The following is a 10091-nucleotide window of genomic DNA, read 5'->3' on the forward strand; positions in this document are numbered from 1 at the left end:
TCTGTGCTTTGTGACCACCTAGAGGGGTGGGAGGGAGGGTGATGCAAGAGGGAAGAGATATGGGAATATATGTATATGTATAACTGATTCACTTTGTTGTAAAGGAGAAACTAACACACTATTGTAAAACAATTATACTCAAATAAAGATGTTAAAAAAATATTTACTTTACATGTTTATTGAATGCCTCCTATTTGGCAGTTTCTGTGGGAGGTGCTAAGTGTGCACTGGTGAAAAGGTCAGAAGTTTCCTGCCTTCAGGAAACTTACCTCTAATGCAGTACTGTCCAGTATCTACTTGGGTTGGTGGCTGCCATATTGGATAGCACAGGTCCAGTTGGAGAAGCAAGGTATCAAACAAGTAATCACACAGATATTTCCATGAAGTCTTAATTTCCTGTTGTACTAGAGATTAATTAACTACTATCTGGGGTCACAAAGTTTGTGATAGATACCTTGTCAAATGGCGTAGTATAAATTGTGGCATTTAAGAAAGACCTGGTGATCTAAAGGAGAAGGTTTGGGTTTTCCTTGTGTATAAAAGAAGCAAACCAAGGTTGGTGACCTTGGTTGTCAGAAGGAGTATTTAAGCTCTTTCCTTTAATGCACTTTGCCCAGTTGGTATTTGAGCTAGGTTGAACCTGAGTTGGATTTTTATTTAGGTTTTAATAGTTTCATATTTAATGATTTAAAATTGTATAGCAGTGAATTTTTACAGTCAAAGAGAATTATTTTCCAACGTTTTTCTGTGATTATCGTAATTATGTCTTGTCCTCTATTTCTGCCCTATTTATTTCTTTTAATTCTTTTAGAGAGGATCCCTTAGGTTCTTGCACTGTGGCTATTAATTCTTGCATATTGTTTCATGTCTTCCTTTTGACTTATATATATATCCATTTTAATTTATCTGTGTTTGGCTGCTTTGGGTCTTCATTGCTGTGCATGGGCTTTCTCTAGTTGCAGTGAGTGGGGGCCACTCTTCGCTGCAGTGTGTGGGCTTCTCATTGCGGTGGCTTCTCTTGTTGCAGAGCATGGGCTCTAGGCGCGTGGGCTTCAGTAATTGTGGCTCACGGGCTCAGTAGTTGTGGCTCACAGGCTCTAAAGTGCAGGCTCAGTAGTTGTGGTGCATGGGCTTAGCTGCTCTGCAGCATGTGGGATCTTCCTGGATCAGGGATCGAACCCGTGTCCCCTGCATTGGCAGGTGGATTCTTAACCCCTGCGACACCAGGGAAGTCCCTTGACTTATATTTTTAATTGCAGAATGCCTTAGTTTCTGGCCTCTAAATTATTTCAGCTCACCTTTGATGCATTTGGTTATGTTCGTTGATGGATGGCCTGGAGAAATGTTTTGAAGTTGTAAGATGACATGAATAGCTTAAGAGGTTGGGCTTTCTAGCTTCTGAACCATTTGTTGAGATTAATAAGGTCCTTTCTTTTTTTAAAAAAATTATTTTTAGTCGTGATAAAATATACATAACATAAAATTTATCATTTTAACCGTTTGTAAGTTCAGTGGCGTTAAGTACATTCTCGTTATTGTGCTACAATCACTGACATTATCTGCAGAACGTTTGTCATCTTGCAAAACTGAAACTCTCAATCCATTGAACAATAACTCCCCATTCCACCCTCCTTTCAGCCCCTGACAACCATCATTCTATTTTCGGTCTCTGTGAATTTGACTGCTCTTAAGTACCTCATATAAGTGGATTCAAACAGTATTTGTCCTTTTATGACCAGCTTATTTTACTTAGCATAACGTCTTCAGGGTTCATTTGTGTTGTAGCATGTGTCAGAATTTCGTTTGTAAGAATAAGTAATATTCCATTTTATGCATATGTAGTTTATCCATTTATCTGTTGATAGATACTTGCTTTGCTTCCACATTTTGGCAGTTGTGATTAATGCTGCTATGAACGTTGATGTACAAATGTCTCTTCGAGTGTCTACTTTTCTAAAAAGTTTTTTAAAATTGAAGTATAGTTGATTTAAAATGTTGTGTTTCAGGTGCACAGCACAGTTATTCATATATATATATATATATATATATATATATATATGTTCTTTTTTAGATTCTTTTTCCTTATAGGTTATTACAAAATTTTGAGTACAGTTTCCTGTGCTATGCGGTAGGTCCTGGAGTCTCTGCTTTTAATTCTTTTAGGTATATCCCTACAAGTGAAATTGTTGAATCATATGATGATTCTATTTTTAATTTTGGGGGGTGCTCTTTTTTTAGTATTCTGCTTAGATATTATCCTAATGCACTTCTTCCAGAAGAGACCAGTTATAGGAAGAGGAGAAACACTTTCATTAGTATTTGCTTCAAACTCTAGGCAGACTTTTGGCCCATTATAATCAGCTTAGTATCACCCACGTACTGAATAAATGAACTCATATGTCAGGCATCTACCTCAAAGTTTTGTTATCTCTGCTTCCAATCTTTGTTCAGTCACTGAGCAAATGATTGAGAGCTTACTTTATTCTAGGCACTGTAGACTAAGTATTAATGAACTTCCTCTCCTGTCCTTGGAGTACCAAGTATCATTATCATGTATTTTGGAGTTTTGATCCCAGTTTTCTCCTAAATGTCTTGTGTCATGTTCTCCTTTGTTTATAAACAGAGAGACCCCTATGGCCACCTTGGAACCAGGTGGTGGTTTGGTCAGGGAATCATGGGCTGGGGTGGGTCCAGGGCTGTGGACAGGCTGCTTGCTCTCTGCTTGTTTCTCAAAGCAGCTCTGTCTCTCTGTGGAACTTCTCCCTGTTCCTCCTTCCTTTGGCCCATCCTCTGTATATCTCTAGTCCAAATTGCAGAAGGAACCTGTCTGAATGACTTGAGTAGCTGCCATTGCCCTTACTGGGCAGAGCCTGGCCTCAGGAGTTGCTGATCAGCCTGTGAGTGGGCCCCTCTTGGATCAGTGCCTGTTACCCCCATCCAGAGAGTGGCCATCTCGACATTCCTCCCCCCACTGCTCTGAGTCAGGAGCTGTGACAACCAAAAAGGAAGTTCCCCTGTCTGCTCTGTACCTGGGGTAGTGCTGGGCCTAATGGATATTTGCTAGCAGATGCTCGAATGGAATTCAAACTGTTAGGCCCTGGGTATGATGGTCTTGTTCATGTTTTGAATCAAAAAATGGAAAAACAAAGTCACACCGTGTGGCTGATCTTTTTTGAAGAGCTTATTAGGCAAGGTTAGTAGTGAACTGTTTGATTTCAATCAGGGAAAAAAGCTCTCAATAAGGTAGCATTTGTACTTGAGTGAGATACAAGAGGATTTCCAGTTGTCAGGAGATATTATTAAAGCTCTAATCTCTGTGAACCAGAAAGATTTCCAAGTCTAAACATTTCAGTCATTTAACAGATAATCTACTGAGCATTTACCGTGCTCAGTAATCAGCCCAGGATTATAGCAGAGGACAAGCCAGATGAGAGTCTTGCCTTCATCAAGCTTATACTTTACTATTTCAACTGAGATTTGCCATGACAGTCTTTCTGTTAGCTGAAGAGTCAGTAAAGCCTATTGTAATAGGTTTTACCCAGTTCCAGAAAAGTCAGTAAAGTAACCAAGCTCTTGTTTCCTTGGTGCATGTTTGTATCTGTTCATTTTCAGTATTTTTACATGTAATCTTTGGAGTGATTCTTTTTTTTTTTTTTTCCCGGTACGCAGGCCTCTCACTGCTGTGGCCTCTCCCGTTGTGGAGCACAGACTCCAGACGCGCGGGCTCAGCGGCCATGGCTCACGGGCCCAGCCGCTCCGCGGCCTGTGGGATCTTCCCTGACCGGGGCACGAACCCATGTCCCCTGCATCAGCAGGCGGACTCTCAACCACTGCGCCACGAGGGAAGCCCTGGAGTGATTCTTGATTTAGAGTTTTATGAAAATTCTTTAGCACAGTGCAGTTGAGGTTAAATATGTTAAAGGAAAAACCTGCTGAAGAAGGCTGCAGCAGAGGAGTCTGACACCAGCCCTGGCATTTGTTCAGAGCAGCCAAAGGAGGCATTTATGGTTGAATTGGATCTTGGGTCACACCTCGGAACCTGTGGGTTAACTGAGCAGGTTCTCATTCCTCAGCTCTTTCACTTAATCACTTACAGAGAACTTTTTGCCCTTAGGAGGAGATACCCAGTTCTGGGTCCACATACTCTTTGGGCCTTTACCCTTGTTGAATAAACTCAGAGACAGAAGCATTTAGGAAAGGAAAAGTTTACCTGCAAGAGAGCAAGAGAAGGACTGGCTTGCTAAACAGAAACACAAGTATTTAAAGGAAAAAAGCAATACCTATCAAGGTTTCCAAGTTTGCGTTAGTCTGTTCATAATGGAAAAGCAGTAACTCTCCCACATGATTATCTTATTTACAAAGGTCGTGACAAATCTTCAGATACCAGCGCAGCAAAAACCAGGGATAGGATTGCTTTGATAGGGATTCAGGCTTATGGGAGATGTTCAAGATGCCTGAAATTTATTGTTTTTGCGATCAGAACCAGTTAGATGACCCTGTTACCTTGGGTTTATCTCGGGGTGGGGGGGCGCGTATCCTGACTGTGATATGAGATCTTAGTCATAGAGAAGCAGGGCAAAGTGACATTTTGCTGCTACACCCTCCAGAACCCATAAACTCTAGGAGGAAAAACGGCCTGAGGGAAAAACGTGATTGCAGCTTGTATTCTTGTCCCCTGGTCTAGTGATGAGTCTTTGCTCCAGTGTTTTTTAAACGTAACTGCTATTAGAATCACCTAGGAGTGTTAAAAAACTACTGATGCCAGCATTTTCCCCTAAATAAGAATTTAATTGCTCTGAAGTGGAGCCTGAGTATTGATGTTTTTGAAAGTACCCGTGGTAATATAATGTGCAGTAGAGGTTGAGAACCACTGCTTTTATCAATGCAAAGAACTAGAACTTCTGCTAGTTACAGTGTTGTTTTGTTTTGTTTGTTTTGTTTTTTGCGGTACGCGGGCCTCTCCCTGTTGTTGTGGCCTCTCCTGTTGCGGAGCACAGGCTCCGGACACACAGGCTCAGCGGCCATGGCTCACGGGCCCAGCAGCATATGGGATCCTCCCGGACTGGGGCACGAACCGGCGTCCCCTGCATCGGCAGGCAGACTTTCAACCACTGCGCCACCAGGGAAGCCCTACAGTGGTTTTTTTTTTTTTTTTTTTTTTTTTTTTTTTTTTTTTTTTTTTTTTTTTTTTTGCGGTACGCGGGCCTCTCACTGTCGTGGCCTCTCCCGTCGCGGAGCACAGGCTCCGGACGCGCAGGCTCAGCGGCCATGGCTCACGGGCCCAGCCGCTCCGTGGCACGTGGGATCCTCCCGGACCGGGGCACGAACCCGCGTCCCCCGCATCGGCAGGCGGACTCTCAACCACTGCGCCACCAGGGAAGCCCCCTACAGTGGTTTTTAAAGGCTTATTTACAGCTTGGTTATGTCATGCTTCTTTTATGGATGCTTGAAATTCTGTGTGCTTTCTCTGAAGGAAAAATGGAGAAGAAGAACTCTTCTATTTCCTGTTACCCTCCGCTGCTGCTTGGTCAGTTAAAGGGAGTAACCAATATTGTTTGAAATTCTGCCCCAAATAAAACCAAACCCGGACCTTTTGGAGGTTGCCCTTCTAGAGAGGTTTTTGCTAGTCAGTTTTGATTTGGGGGGCTTAATGGAGTAAGGGTGGTGATCTTGTAGATTTACTACATCCGGATTTAAGCCTGTTCACTGTTTACCTGGCTTTGTACAATGTAAAAGCTTGTTTGAGTAAAATATTGCTATGAGTAAATGCTAATTAATACTGCTTTAAGATAAGATTTGTGTCTCATTTCATTTCACGGATGTTTAAAAGTGAGTTTGGCATCTGTCCAGAAATTAGTCAAGAATATTTCTAGATTTTGGCTTGTGAGTGCTCCAAAATGTATGTGATAGTGTGTTGGTCCCTAAAATGTGAATAGTATTTTATTTTCACTGCACATGGATATTTTAGAAATGACGTCTAATATCTTTGATGACATCTAGCATTTTTGGTCCTTCAGTTCCTCTTAAGACCTAATTGTTAAACTTAAAAGTCCATCAAAGAAGCTATTACTAGCTGCATATTTTAGTTAAGATTTTACTTGAATGATACTTCCCTAATTAAGAGGATTACAGATATGTCTGTGTTTCAGAATGGAAAGGAGATTTTAAAAATTGCACATCAGGCAGAAACTGGGATGCCTCTCCTTGCTTCCCTTCTGTACAGCACCCAGCAGCTGAAAGACTGCCTATTTTTTAACTTGTTTAAAACAACTATGGTGATAATTTGGTTAAATATTTCTAACTTGGATCATGATTCAGGTATACAGCAACTTCCCTACCACCTTCATACTTTACTGGAGTCTTGGGAAAGGATATTTTTTAAAGTGGGATGTTTAAGCTGAGAGAAACTAAATGATCACATTCTCCCTTGTCTTATGGGAGCAGTTATAAGTGACATTCCTGGTGTCCTTATTTGACTACTATGATCTCTGCTTTCAGTGACCTAGTTTACAGCTATGCACTTCACTCTGTGCAGGGATCCTCTTGTACCTTTGCCTCATGCCAGGGACTGTGGGCAAAGCTTGGCCTTTTCTGGCTCCTCATAAATAAAAACCCCGAGAAGCCTCGGCATTGGGCCAGATATAATAGGATTTCAGGCATAACTGACTGCAATGTCCAAGGGTCCCCAATGCTTTCCATGAAGAAGTAGGGGCTTGGTTTATTGTTACATGCCCATTTCATCTTCCATGAATTTGATTAGGCCTGAGAGTGGCATTGTTTCATTCTTTTTTATGGCTGAGCAATAGTCCATTGTATATAAGTACCACATCTTCTTCATCCATTCCTCTGTTGATGGACATTTAGGTTGCTTCCATGTCTTGGCTATTGTAAATAGTGCTGCTATGAACATTGGGGTGCTTGTATCTTTTCGGATTAGAATTTTCTCTGGATATATGCCCAGGAGTGGGATTGCTCAGTCATATGGTAGTTCTGGTTTTAGTTTTTGAGGAACCTCCATACTGTTCTCCATAGTGGTTTTACCAATTTACATTCCCTTCTATACAGCAGTATAGAAGGGTTCCCTTTTCTCCACACCCTCTCCAGCATTTATTGTTTGTAGATTTTTTGATGATGGCCGTCCTGACTGGTGTGAGGTGATACCTCAATGTAGTTTGAATTTTCATTTCTCTGATAACTGGTGATGTTGAGCATCTTTTTGCATGCTTTTTGGCCGTCTGTATGTTGTCTTTGGAGAATTGTCTGTTTAGGTCTTCTGCCCATTTTTGGATTGGGTTGTTTTCTTTTGACATAGAGCTGCGTGAGCTGTTTGTATATTTTGGAGATTAATCCTTTGTTGGTCCCTTTGTTTGCAAATATTTTCTCCCATTCTGTGAGTTGTCTTTTCATTTTGTTTATGGTTTCCTTTGTTGTGCTCAGTACACTACTGTTAACTACAGTCACCATGCTGTATTTTATATCCCCAGGACTTATTTATTTTATAACTGGAAGTTTTTACCTTTTGACCCCCTTCGCCCATTTTGCCTACTCCTCATCCCCCACCTCTGGCAATCACCAATCTGTTCTATGTATCTATGAGTTCAGCTTTTTTTTTTTTAGATTCCACATAAAAGTGATATTATACAGTATTTGTCTTCCTCTGAGTTAGTTCACTTAGCATAATACTGTAAGGTCCATTCATGTATTTGCAAATGGCAGGATTTTCTTTTTTATCATTGATATTCCACCATATATACACATACACACACACATACATACATACACACACATACACGTACATACATATCACATTTTCTTTATCCATTCATCTGTTGATAGACACTTAGGTTGTTTCCATGTCTTGGTTGTTGTATGTAATGCTTCAATGAACATAGACATGCATATATCTTTTCAAGAAAGTGATTTAATTTTCTTTGAAAAATACCCAGAAGTGAAATTGCTGGATCATATGATAGTTGTATTCTATTTGAAGACATTCCATACTGTTCACCATAGTGGCTGCACCAATTTACAATTCAATCAACAGTGGACAAGTGTTCTGTTTTCTCTACATCTTTGCTTATACTTGTTATTTCATACCTTTTTGATAATAGCCATTCTAACAGATGTGAAGTGATCTCTCTGATTTTGATTTTCATTTCCCTGATGATTAATGATGCTGAGCACCTTTTCAAATAACTGTAGGCCATCTGTATGTCTTCTCTGGGAAATTGTCTATACCGAACCCCTGCCTGTTTTTAGGTCAGATTGCCTTTTTTTCCTATTTATTTATGTGAGTTCTTTATATATTTTGGATATTAAATATTTTCTCCCATTTGGTAGGTTGCCATTTTGTTTTGTTGATGGTTTCCTTTGCTGTGCAGAAACTTTTTGATATTGTCCCATTTGTTTATTTTTGCTTTTGTTGCCTTTGCTTTTGGTGTCAAATCCAGAAAATCATAGCGAAGACAGATGTCAGGATGCTTACTTCCTGTTTTCTTCTAGGATTTTTATGGTTTAATGTTTTACATTCAAGTCTTTAATCCATTTTGAGTTAATTTTTGTGTATGGTATAAAATAGTGGTCCAGTTTCATTCTTTTGCAGGTAGCTATCCAGTTTTCCCAACACTATTTATTGAAGAGACTATCCTTTCCCCATTGTATCCTCTTGACTCCTCTATTGTAAATTAATTGATCATATATGTGTGGGTTTATTTCTGGGCTCTCTATAGGTTTCATTGATCTATGTATCTTCCCCCCCCAACACCATAGTTTTGATTACTGTAGCCCTGTAATATAGTTTGAAACCAGGGTGCATGAAGCCTCCAGCTTTGTTCTTCTTTCTCAAAATGGCTTTGGCCACCTGGGGTTTTTGTGCTTCCATACAAATTTTAAAATTGTTTATTTCTGTGAAAAATACCATTGGAATTTTGATCAGGACTTCATTGAATCTGTAGATTTCTTTGAGTAGTATGGACATTCTAACAATATTAATTCTTTCAGTCCATGAGCATGGAATATCTTTCCATTTATTTGTGTTTTCAATTTCTTTTATCAGTGTCTTACAGTTTTCACTGTAAAGGGCTTTTACCTCCTTGGTTAAATTTATTATTTATTTATTCTTTTTGATGCAATTGTAAATTATAAAAAGGACTGTTGTCTTAATTTCACTTTTTGTTTGTTTTTCGTGTCTAGAAACACAGCAGTTTTTCTGTATATTGATTTTTGTATCCTGAAACTTTACTGAATTTATTGATGAGCTCTAGTAGTTTTCTGGTAGCATCTTTAGGATTTTCTATGTATAGTATCATGTCATCTACACACAGTGCAGTTTTACTTCTTCCATTCTGATTTAGATGCCTTTATTTCTTTTTCTTTGATTGCTGTGGTCAGGACTTCCAAAACTATGTTAAATAAAAGTGGCGAGAGTGGATATCCTTGTCTTGTTCCTGATCTTAGAGGAAATACTTTCAGCTTTTCCCCACAGCGTATGATGCTGGCTGTAGGTTTATCATATCTGGCCTTTATTATGTTGAGGTAGGTTCCCTCTATGCCCACTTTCTGGATAATTTTTATCATAAATTGGTGTTGAATTTTGTCAGCAGCTTTTTTTGCATCTGTTGAGATGGTCATTTTTTTAAACTTTTTATTTTATGTTGGAGTATAGTTGATTAACAATATTGTGTTAGTTTCAGGTATACAGCAAAGTGATTCAGTTATATATATACATGTATCTATTCTTTTCGAAATTCTTTTCTCATTTAGGTTGTTACATAATATTGAGCAGAGTTCCCTGTGCTATATAGTAGGTCCTTGTTGGTTATCCACTTTATTTTATTTTTTAACATCTTTATTGGAGTATAATTGCTTTACAATGGTGTGTTAGTTTCTGCTTTACAACAAAGTGAATCAGTTATACATATACATGTTCCCATATTTCTTCCCTCTTGCGTCACCCTCCCTCCCACCCTCCCTATCCCACCCCTCTAGGTGGTCACAAAGCACCGAGCTGATCTCCCTGTGCTATGCGGCAGCTTCCCACTAGCTATCTATTTTATGTTTGGTAGTGTATATATGTCCATGCCACTCTCTCA

The sequence above is a fragment of the Kogia breviceps genome, chromosome 13, assembly GCF_026419965.1.
Source record: "Kogia breviceps isolate mKogBre1 chromosome 13, mKogBre1 haplotype 1, whole genome shotgun sequence".
Classification (NCBI taxonomy): domain Eukaryota; kingdom Metazoa; phylum Chordata; class Mammalia; order Artiodactyla; family Physeteridae; genus Kogia; species Kogia breviceps.